Source organism: Typopeltis vanoorti, chromosome 12 (assembly GCF_054136105.1).
Source record: "Typopeltis vanoorti isolate ZY-2024b chromosome 12, IOZ_Tvanoo_1.0, whole genome shotgun sequence".
Lineage (NCBI taxonomy): Eukaryota > Metazoa > Arthropoda > Arachnida > Uropygi > Thelyphonidae > Typopeltis > Typopeltis vanoorti.
The window spans coordinates 4,179,196-4,191,738 of NC_143560.1; the positions used below are offsets into that span (position 1 = coordinate 4,179,196).

General features: G+C 37.0%; 1 protein-coding gene across 8 annotated transcripts in view; it reads left to right on the forward strand.

Annotated features, from left to right (window-relative positions):
* The window catches only part of LOC150100552 (prenylated Rab acceptor protein 1), a 135,806-nt gene extending 134,015 nt beyond the window's left edge, over positions 1–1,791 (forward strand). For all 8 annotated transcript variants that reach the window (XM_090401293.1, XM_090401294.1, XM_090401297.1 and 5 more), the window contains one exon: positions 1,576–1,791. The gene's annotated coding sequence lies outside the window, so the exon portion shown is untranslated. The remainder of the gene's footprint in view (positions 1–1,575) is intronic.
* The last annotated feature ends 10,752 nt before the right edge of the window (positions 1,792–12,543 follow it).

A 12,543-nucleotide genomic window follows, 5' to 3' on the forward strand; every position in this document is an offset into this window, starting at 1 on the left:
AGTAGTTGTTAAGGTCTTGGAGAAATTAGTGAGGGACTATATACAGCATGGGGCAGATGAGGATAATGTTATTTGTGAGAATCAGCATGGATTTGTTAAGGGGCACTCTTGCTTTAGTAATATGATTGCCTTTTATAATAAAGTGACAAGAGCAGTTGATGAGGGAAAGGCATATACTGCCATTTTTTTGGATTTTGCAAAGGCATTTGACAGGGTGCCACATGATAAGTTGATAATTTAAGTTGCAGCATATGGATTTAAATGTCGGGTTAGTCAAATGGTTCAGGATTGGCTGACTGGTAGGTATCAGAGAGTTGTATATGGTGGGGCAATATCAAGGAATCAGAAGGTTACAAGTGGGTTTCCACAGGGCTCAGTACTAGGACCTGTATTGTTCAACCTTTATATCAATGATATTGTCAATGGATTGCAAGGGGACATTCAGTTGTTTGCAGATGATGTGAAGCTTGGAAGTGTTATCAGTAATAGTGCAGATATGGCAGCCCTGCAAGAGGATTTGAATAAACTAGACAGATGGGCAAATGAATGGTGGTGTCGGTTCAATGCAGCAAAATGTAAAGTCTTGAGGTTTGGGATCCATCAATGGGAGGATGCATACTAGATTGGAGGAGCTGCACTGGAGGAGGTAGGGGAGGCAAGAGATCCGGGGGTAATGTGATTGATAGAAAACTGAAATTCAGGGAACATATTGCCAAGGTGGTGAGGGTAACTCAGAGGATGGCTGCAATACTGAAAAGGACGCTGACCTGCAGAGATAAGAGTTATCATTCCGTTGTATAAGACCCTGATCAGACCACACTTAGACTATTGTTCTCAGATTTGGTCCCCAGGATTTGAAGGGGATAAATTGACTGTGGAAAGGGTACAGAGGCAGATAACAAAGATGGTTTCAGGACTGTAGAATATGAGTTATGAGGATCGACTGAGGGAATGCGGACTGCAGAGTTTGGTGGATAGAAGAAGGAGAGGTGATATGATCGAGACTTTTAAACTGTTGAGAGGCAGTTACAGGGTAGACATTGGAGAGTTCTTTCACTTGGTGGAAGGGGGAGGGAGAGAGAGAGAGCGATGACAGGGGCCATCCCTGGAAGTTACAAAAGGAGGTTGTGCACAAGAGGGTGAGGAGTGGTTTCTTTGTGTTGGAGGGTGGTTGAACCTTGGAATGCATTGCCTGAGATAGTGGTTGGAGCAGGAACATTCAGTGGGTTCAAGGAGTGGTATGGTAAACTTTGTGTTTCCTAGAAATGACCTCGAACTGTCTTTTGACTCCATGGAGGCCTGGATGATAATAATAATATATTTGAAACACATGCATCTATGGTGCTTAAAAAGCAAATTTGAGTCAATTAAGCTAGGATTTATACTAGGATTACTTTTCAGTTTTTCTTCTAGTTCATAAATTTTGTTTTACTGTTTTTGTTTTGTTTTATAAGTGGCAAATAAACATAATTTATTTATGATCTCTTCTACAAGACTGTGATTCATTCTTACTCTATTAACTAAAGATAGTTCTTTGTTAATGTATATAAATTTTTATTATTTTTTTCTCCTCAGGAAAGGATAGTTAGGATTTTAGGCAGTGTGAAGTTATTCTGTTTCACCTACAGAGAAATATAGACTGTGGTTACCAACTCATTTCAACTTGAAATCAGTTCAAGTTGGGCAAAACATGAAGATTGAATGCATTTTTGTGGTATTCAAATTTATTAGAAATGTGTATTTCATTTAGTAATTATTGAAACAGAATCAATAAATATATTATTTATTAAATCTTGCTTTTTTACAACATTAATACACTATCAATGCATAACCTTTTGTCTATAACTGGAATTTTTGTAGCCTTTGTCATTGGTGTAATATGGAAAAATTTTTTTTTTATATACAGGGTGATTATAAAATAACATCAAGTGTTCAGAGCCCTCTAGCCAGTAATGTATTGGACGAAACACACCGATATTCAGTAGACGTACACAGTGGAACATGGGGACTCGATTTAACGAAAAAAAATAGTACCCAAAGTCACCAACAGGGGAAATTTTGGCGCTTCCAAATTAATTTTAGTAGGTGTGACTAATGAATGACTAAATGGCAAATGAGAGGCAGCACACATCAATTTCATGACGTTTATTGTTAATTACAAATGAGGTTCAATATGACCACCATTCTGATGTTCCAGGAACTGCATACGATGCACGACATTTTCCACAGTGGCTCGCAACATATCGGAATTGATTTGTCTCACGTGCAACGTTATTCGATCTTTCAAAGTTGGAATATCAGGTACATGTCCTTGATACACAATGCTTTTAAGAAATTCCCACAGCCAAAAGTCACAAGGATTGAGATCAGGCAATCTTGGTGGCCTTGGCGTGGGAAATGCATGACTAATGATTCTTCTGTCAGAGAAATGGTGTCGCAAAACATGCTGTACCTGAAGTATGATGTGGGGTGGTGCACCATCCTGCATGAAGATGGTCGAATCGAGACATCCTCTTTGCTGCAGCTGTGGAACCACAAAGTTCTGTAGCATATTGTCCTACCTGTTAGCATTGACGGAACAGGTCACTGGTCCATTTTGGCGATTTTGTTCCTGGATAGAAGTCAGATTCTGTTTGTGATATATTAGGCCTTCTTAAGACCAAACTCTAGATGATTAAGTGAACTGATTTTAGAAAGGAACAATGGAATTTTCTTCTCCTGGTAACTTGGATTTTATCAGCAAACCTGATAAACCAGCTTATCAATATATACCTTCAGGTAGACATGAGAGTAGGCATAATGTTGACTGTCTTATCTTATTGTGATATCAGTGAACCTCTGCAACAATTTGAATAGGTATTGTGAGGATTCGAAGTAAATTGGGATGCTATTCTGTATTGATTATATGCTACAGCAGAATTCTATATTATCTGCACTTATGCATGCTTTGCTTATCCTGAAGTATCTTAATATAGTCGCTTCTCACTATAGCAAACTCCTAGTGAGTACAGAAATAGTTTGCTGTTAGAATAACATTGCCCTGTTGAGCTTTGTATTAACTTTTTAGTGGTTTGTTATAGTTAGGGGCGGCTCGTGCATAGACACTACGGAACTGCACACCCCCAATTTTTCTCGATGCATAAATATATTTATTAATTTATTTATATTTGCTTGTAATATTTAATTTTATCATCAACAATCCTATACAATTCTCTTATTTTGTATAAAAAATAATAAAAATCCATCTTGTAGCACTTGGAGAGCAAAGGACACTAGCAGCACTGTGTTTACCACAGTGTTATATTGCTACGTGCACAAGAATATTCACATCATAGTGAGATGCGAGCTATTAGCGTAATGCGGCACTGTCTCTCACGCAGTTCCACTGTTATTTATATGCAGTTTGTGCCATTAGTAGAGTGCTCGTAGTGCTTATCGTGTTTACTCAGTTTCTTTAAATATTTGGACATTACAATTAAAGACAACATTTGTTATAGTTTTTATTTTAGAACATTATTGGGGTTATGATAATGGATTTTTATTTTTAAGTAATTTTGAATTATACTAACTGTATAATTTTATTGATAATGAACAATATTTTTTCATGTTTAATTTTTTATTTTCAATTTTTACGATAATTTCAATATTTTATCCAAACGCATATATACTATACTTACAGTGTGTATGTATATTTTGAAAGTTGCAGCACCCAATGATTTCAAGCAACGAGCCACCACTGGTTGTAGTGAGGAAGTTTATGTTGGTATTGCTATAGTGAGAACTCAGTGTGGTGTAGTTTTGACTATAATTCAGTCCACCTGTACTCTGTGCATGTGGGATCAAACTTCAAGAATTTGAATGACTCCTCTTTGTTCATTCATTTCTCAAATATTCTTCAGGACAATCTTTCTTCCGGAGCATTCCTTAACGTTATAACTTATTTAAGTACACTGCTAATATTCTTTTTACCTTTGACCACAGTATTATGGTATTATGGATTTTATAACATTTTTGCGATTACTGTAAAAAATGTAATCTTTTTCATATTGCAAGCAGTTATTCCTACCTCGTTATTTTTATATGAAGAAAAATAAAGGCAAATCTGTTGAGATGCACCTTATTATAATGCATTTTGTTTTTTATTACCAGAATTTGGCATCTTCTAAATTGCTTAATTTCCTACAAATTCCATTGACCAGATATGTTCTAATCAGGGATTCCTCTTGTATTATCATTTGAGTTAGCTGTTTTTTCATTTATAGATAGGAAGACTTTTAATCCTGCTAACCAGGTTGTGTGTCTGTAAACACACACAACAAATGTAAAATACAGTACATGCACCTTTGTCATTCGTTGTGTATATACAGGGTGTTCGGGATAAATTTGACATATTTATAATTAATTATATTTTTCCGTAAGTTACATGTATTAACACACACTTCTCTTCATTTAAAAGTTTGGACCCTTCTTCATTCATATACAAGATGTCAGAAAGGATGGATAGCTGGAACCCACCTGAATCATGGAAGAGAATAACTTGTATCATGATGATTCGTGCCCGCCATCAAAATAAGGATATTACGACTGCTGCCCAATGCTCCCTGAATACAGTAAAAACAATCAGGCATGAACTAGAGACTTGCAATGGTGACTACGAGGATGTAGCAAGAAGAAAGATCCCTAGCAGACGATCTGATTGCGTTCGTACAGCAGAATTCCTCGCAAATCTGCAGGAACAGGTGTTGAAGAACCCTGGCATTGGAATTCGGGCTTTGTTCGTGGAGTTGCTAACTGTAGTCAAGCCCTGGATAACAAGGGTAGCCAATGGTAGGCCGTATGTATGGCAGCAGGATTCGGCCCCTTGCCCCACCTCTGGGAAAAGTCAAAAATGGTTGTCTGAAAATTTGTACGACTTCACCAGTCCAAATGTTTGGCCTCCAAACTCCCCAGACCTTAACCCCATGGATTATTTTGTATGGGGCGCAGTTGAAAAAGACACCAATCGCACTTCCAGTAATACAAAAGCCCAGTTAATGGATAAAATTAAAACAGTTTTTGCGGCTCTTCCCAGGGAGACTGTAGCATCAGCTTGTTCGAGGTTCCGAAGCAGAATTGAAGCTGTGATCGATGCTAATGGTGGTTATTTTGAGTAAATCTTGTTGATAGTATTGTAATTAACTCTGCCTGTAATGTTTTTTTTGTCAATTCATTAAATTTAATAGATACAAAGAAGATTTTCTTTTTCCTTACGAAACTGTCAAATTTATCCCGAACACCCTGTAATTAGCATTTTTGCCAAAAATGCCAATGTAGTTGGAATGTTACGTTTAAGTCTGTGTACTGGCCATGTTTACCAAGTGCTTAGTATATTCATTCTCCAACCAGTAGGCTGCAGGTGTGAATCCTACCAGGGACATTGGATGCTTGTGATTCTTTTTTAGGTAGGAGATTAATTTGATCACTTTTTATGAATGTTACTAATCACTTACAAACTTGAAAAAGTTTTGTTGTTTGGTCTCTAGATAAAGATTTTTGGATTCTGCCCATCTTGTTGATTTGAGATAGGCTGGGTGCCCTAATTAGGTTTTTTTTTTTTAAGGAACAATTAATGCAACTGGCTTTCCATTCCTCTCCTACATCTCTGAATGGCAAATATTTTGTCTGCAGGTATATGTTATGGGACCATTTTCCTGTTTTCTGGGAGAGAAAAAAAAAATCCGCCTACATACGATCACCTTATTATTGAAAATCCCTGATAAAATTTCGTGTCATAGACAGGATTTGAACCTGTGTCTTTCCAGCCAAATGGCTCCATTGAAACCAAGTGAACTATGGAGGTTCACATTTCTGGATTATATAAAAAATTAAATATGGATTATTTTAAATACAAAAAACCCTAGTCCATCTTTCTATAGTTTACAACTTTTGAGTGGGAATCGGTAAAATCAATGATACCTTGGAATCAAAGCAAAAGAAGACAAAAAAAGAATGGAAGCATTTGTGTTAACAGTGGTCTTGCAAAGGAACTTGATCTGTAAAAATTAAAGTACTTTAAGTTCAACTCCAACTCCAGTCAGCATTGATTATCCAGATAATTGATGCTGACTGGAGGTCTGAAGTGGTTTGAAAAAGTTCCATGTTTGGTCTCTAGAAGAGGATTTCCAGGCTATGTGAAAAATAAAAAAAATCTCTAGCTCAATTGTTGTATTTTAGATGGGAGCTACAAAAAAAAAAGCATTTTGCCATAAGCAGTTCTCATTAGTCTTGGTAATTGACTAAGCAACTTTGAGAAATTGAGAAGCTCAACCAACAGGCTTGGGGTTTGAATGCACTCTAGGCATTGATGTTTGTTGTCTTCAGGTGCAAGATGAATTTCATCGTCCTCTTACCGAAGGCCTGAAATTGCTTGAAAAAGTTATATGCTTGGTCTCAGGAGCATAATTTATGGGTTATGTAAAAAATAAAATTCCAAAAAATAAAAAAATCCTTAACCCACCCATGGTATAATTTTTCTATAGTAGGTTTATAAAACTTTAGTGGGTGGAAGCAATATATATACATATATATATATATATATATATATATATATAAAAAAAAGCAAAGAAAGTGAAAACACTTTATTGTAATTGTAAAACTGAGGGCATTTCAAATGCTTAGCTAATATTCTACACACTTTTAAACTACTTCATTCATCATTTTATAATACACAACAGCTGCATATCATATGCACAAAATTTTTGGAATTTGTGTATATGATATGTGCCACCGGGGTCCGCTCCGGGCAGCACTTTGAACTTTTGCAGTTAATTCTAAAATACAGTCTTGAGAACTCATTTCCAAATATTGTAATACCACTGCGAATTTTCCTCTCAATTGCTTAAAGTGTTGCTAGTTATGAGAGGAGGTTTTCTAAATAAAATTGATTAAGAATTACCTACATTACGATGAAATAGACTTCGCCAATGCATACCAGAAATGCAAGAAAAATAACATTTTAGAATATTTAAATTAAAATTTTACTTCAAAAATAAACATAGTGTTTTCATTTATTTTTCTATATGTCGTTTTGATTTTTTGTAGTATTTTTGGTGTGTATTGAGAGGGGCGGCAAACTCAGGGACTGCCCTGGGTGACAAAAGCTGTAGCTATGCCACTGGCTACAGGGACAGGATAATGTGCTCGAGCATTGCTGGAATAAATGTATTAGTCTTAAGGGAGATTATTTGAAAAATAGAAATAATTTTGAAATTCTAAATTTGTTTTTTCCTTTTTTGGCCGAGAACTTTTCAGACCATCCTCGTATGTACATTAGTTCTTCTTGAAGATATTGGTCCATGAGCTTTACTTGATGAGGAAAGCATTATCATCTTGTTATTCCTTATGGCACCTGCATACAGATGAACAAAGAGGTCCAGGACCTCATCTCCAAGACATTGAAATTAAAATCATAGTGGAACCAGAGCATTTGTGGTTCCACTATGAAGCACATACAAGTTGGCACATCCACCCAATGAGATGCCTCTTCAAACTATCTCACACTACCTTCTCCATAAGTATCCCTTTCATGGGTAAAGAGGGGTGATAATGTGTTCCTGGTTCTCTCCACAAAGTGGTGTGCATTGATCCGGAGAGAGCCAGGATATGCTCTCTCTCCAGATCAGTTCGAAGAGTAAAATGAATTTGCAGTCTTATTAAGCAATAAAATCTCAAAAAGAATTTGAATAAATACTATGTACCTGAGGATGATGTCAGTTATGAAAATTATAAGTTGCAGAACAGAAGAAATAAAAGTGTTACACGGAAAGCTAACTCTGAGCATGAAAAGATACTGCCTGTACAAGATTTGTCTCATTATGTTTCAAATAAAAGAATGAATATCAAAGATTAATCCTGAATTCAGATGTATGCGAGTTGCAGACTCAAAAGAGCTTGTTCAACTAATCAGTGCCCATTTTGCTAAATGCTGTGAACCTGCTGCCGTATGGAAAGTGGAACTCTACACAGGATGAAAAAACTTACTTGAGGAGGAGGAGGAACTAGAGCTGTTGCATAAAGTGAATAAGAATTCTACATTATGGATTGATGGGGATATCAACATGAATTTCCAAAGAATGTTCAGCTAAATTGGCTGCATCTTCCAATTGACTGTATAACTTGTGTCCCAATACAGAGAATATTCTACAGGAGTGGAAATAATGTATGATAAGATGTGCCTAATTATCGACTTATCAGCATCTCTGAAATGGTGGTGATTTTGGATAAAAGCTGATAACTGATTTCCATATAGAAATCGGTAAACATGCAATGAACAGCATGATTTTAATAAAAAGAAAAAAAAAGCTAAGGGAAGGGCATGTTTAAGTAACTGGCTCACATTTCATAATGTTACTTTGAGTTGCACAAGAGAAATCGATACACCAAGAAATACTTTTGGATTTCTCTAAAGCTTTTGACTGGATATAGCATGAAAAGCTGTTACATCAACCGCTAGAGGGCGCATTGTGGTAAAGATGAGTTGTTTTTTTTTATGTTTTAGTTAATATTTCTGCGAAGCCATATGCCTGGGGAAGGAGTGTCCTAGGTTCAATTCCCGTCGATGAAGGATCTTCCTCAGCCATAGCCAAGTGTTAGCCGGTCTTGGGCGTGGACAGTAGGGTTATATCCCCAGTTTATCCTAGGGTTTTTCATCCCACAAAGCAGGCAAACCGGCCTTGAGAACTCAACACTATAGGACATAGGATACATCGGGACGTAGGGCTGACCACCTTATCCTGTGAACGGTTTGAGGTCGGATGATTAATAAACCCTCGACACCGCAAGGTAAAAGAGGGTAAAAAGAAGATGAGATGTGTTAATAATATTAGGTTGAATTATTGTAGTTTTTGTTTTATATATGGATGTGTGATTGAGTTATTTAATTTGTAAGTAAATGTAATTTTTTTTTGTTCAAATACGATGTTGGTATGGTGCAAATGCGTGGTAGAATACAATGCGGCAAAGACGTCATTGTTGGATGATTTGAATTTACCTGATTTTGTACAGTGCAGTGTGTGTGAGATATATTCATCGTGAAAATTAAGGATTTATGGAAGGAGAGTGAAACTGGTGAACAAGTGTATTAAGTTCGATAGCGAGTGCCAGTTAGGTGGTAGGAACGAAACGAATATTAGTAGATTAAACAGTATAGATGGGAAAATGCTAATGCAGAATTAATAATGAACGTGCGCTGGTGGAAATACATAAATAGACCTAAATCAGGAAATAGGCGCTTGTATGCTATTTCACAGGATAAACGCGAAATTGAAAAGTTGCAGAAGCAGTTAGAGATTAGTAGGGCTGAGAAATCAAAGAAGCAGGTGATCCGAAATAAAAATCTAGATCATGTGAACAAACGAGGAAAACACGGCAAGGAGAAAATTATGTATGGAGACTGTGATCAAAGGAATACTTAACGATCAAAGGAATAGTGTAACAAAATCATGTTTACCTGGCTCAAAAATGAATTATATTGGTCAGGCCATCCAGATGCAAAAGGTAAGGAAAAAAGCAGTAATTGTCTTGGATGGCACTAATGAACTGAGAGGCAAGAAGTAGTCTATTAGTAAGGTAGTAAGGACGTGATTGTAAAGATTAAATCTCCTGCCATATTATGACAGAGGCAAATTGAGAAAGTGGAGGAGAGGATTGATAACAAACGAATCAATACGCAGGCTATGCAGAAGAAATGATGTAGAGTTTGTGGACTGAATTTGACGGAATGAAGGATTTGTATAATCCTGATGGACTGCATCTAAATGGTTTTGATGTTTGGTGTCTCAAGAGTGTTCACCCAGCATGCTGAAGTGCAAATTCAAAATAACAAGGGGTGCATGCAGGTGTATGTGTGCGTAAAGGCACTTATGAGGTGAGTGGGTGTGAGAATGGCCAACAAGTGTGAAATTAATGGTATATGGCAAAAATATTGAATAGGGTGGTCAATGCAGGAAGTAAAGGAGGTTGCATTTCTATATACCAATGCCAGAAGTATTAGGAACAAGAGGGAGGAGTTTTTGACATTGATTAGTGCAACCTTGTCGAAAGTTATAGGCATTGGTGAGACTTGACTAACAGCTGATGTGGTAACAGGGATATAATATGAAGGGTTTAGTATTTTCAGGAAAGATAGGATTGGGGAGGGATACTGCTGATGATAGCAGATGAATTGCGTCCAAAAAGAATACCAGATAGGTGAGAGGATGGCTGTTTATTTGAAGCTGTCTGGTGTGTGTGATCAAAGCCAATAAGACAAAATATCTGGCTAGTTGCTGCTATTGGCCACGGAGTTCCGTGGATGATCTGTAAGACATGCATCAGCAAATTAGTACAATGAGTACAGGTCGATCACATGGCAGGAAGGAAATGGAATTTATACACAGAGATAATTACTCGTGGCAGCAGGTGATAGAGGTAACTCGGGACACAAGCGTTTCGGACCTGGTCATGCGATCAGAAGAGCTATTCGTCACTCCGGTAGCCACATTGCCTCCGACTGGGGAAAGACTATGCAGTCTTGACTTGGGAGATTGTAAAAAAATGAGAATATTCTATCAAGAAGGGATATATGTGTGGAATTACAAGGCAGGGTGATTATGGCAAGCTCAAGAGGAAGATCGAAACTGTGCCATGTCATAAAACGCTGCAAGGGAAGGATATTAATACTATATGGGAGATAGTTAATGGACATCTAGAAGAAGCAATATTAAATTGTATGCGTAACGTAAGGAGGGTTAATCGAATAGGAGTTAGATTGCTAAGTAATATCATTAAGCACAAGCTTAGGAAAATGAAAGTGCTTTGGAGGTTTGTTGGAAGAAATGAGAAAGAAATGTAAGAGAGTAAAATTTATAGGATTGCTACTCAGATATGGGTTAAGAAGTTTTGGCCCCAATGAGAATTTCTATGTTCAAAAAGTAACTACTGCTCTAATTTCAAATCTTTCAAGGAGTAGCGCTCTTTTTGCTGCTGTGGCACAAAGAATGTTTGCCAGTGGTGAGTGGAGATTTACCATAGGCAAACATTCTTTATGTCACAACAGCAAAAAGAGTGATACTTCTTGAAAGATTTGAAATTAGAGTAGTTACTTTTTGAACGTAGATGTGTGGATTGTGTTTAATGGTAGAAAAGACCTGTATAAGAAGGATGGCCTGCACTTGAATTCATTTGGCATCAGGAACCTGGAAAAATTACTTCTTGGTATGCGGCCTAATGCAGAGAGTCAGGGAAACTAGATCATCACGGGAGGAATGGGGAAATGTATGTGAAAGTTCAGCTATGATATGCAAACGTGATAAAGATATGAATGTCTTCTAACATGGGTATGTATGTGGTGAAGGGGTGGAAAAATATGCTTTGGGTTCGAACCTTTTAAGTTTGCCTGGGGAGGGAAAAGAGAAAATTCTAGAACAAGACCAAAATAGATTGCATATATAATTGTAAGAATAGGCTAGGTGGTGATTTTTATGTCTATGCACAAATGCCAGGAGCATTCGAAACAAAGGGGTTGAGTTCATTGTGGCCTAAGATTGTTGGCATTAGTGAAACCTGGCTCTCAGAATCAGATATAGTAAGTGGGATTGAGTGTAATGAGTACCCTATGTTAGGAATGACAGAAGAGATAGGAGAGGAGGAGTACCATTAATGATATCAGATGACAAGTCCACTCAGGATTGAAACACAAGAAAACAATGATGGTAACAATGTCTCATGTAGCAGTGAGTTTAAGTCTATCTGGTGTGAAGTGGAGGTTAACAGAATGAAATATATGGTGTCATGTTGTAAAGACCTATCGGCTCAGTTGAGGGGACAAAGAAATGCATCGTCAATTCAGCCTTATGGATACCAAACGAATGATCATTTATAGGTGACTTTAATTTTCCAAATATTGATAGGGTAAAAGAGAAATCTCATGATAAGAAAGAACAGGAATTTATTGAATTGTTGCGAGACAACTTTCTCAAGCAGCATGTGAAAGAAGGAACTCAAAATCAAAAGAGTGTTAGATTTGCTCAGAGCCTCAATTGGTGACAGTGATAATGCTGTGTTTCCTTGGGAAGTATCTAATTGCATTGATGCTCCGATTAAAACAGGTTATACGCTGAACTACAAAGCTGGAAATTATGATCAGCTTAGGTGAATACTGTCTTTCGTCCCAAGCTATCAGCTACTGAATGGAAAAAATGTCAGCAACCCATGGCAATCTTTTGAAAAAGTGCTTGAATAAGGCAGTATCTGAATGTTCGAAGAACAAATAGGTTGGGAGTGAAATGGATGTGCAACCTTATTAAGCAAGAAGATGATGATGTGAAAAGAACATCGCAAGAATAAGAGTGAGAGGAGTTATGAATTATATAAACCAAAGTATTGTGCGGAAAGCTAAATCGGAGTATGAAAAGAAATGGCCATGCAAGATAAAGATAATTCAAAAGAATTTTTTCATTATGCCACAAGAAAAAGAAAGAATGAATGTGAAAGAATAACTTTATTGAAATCAGATTGTACTCGAGT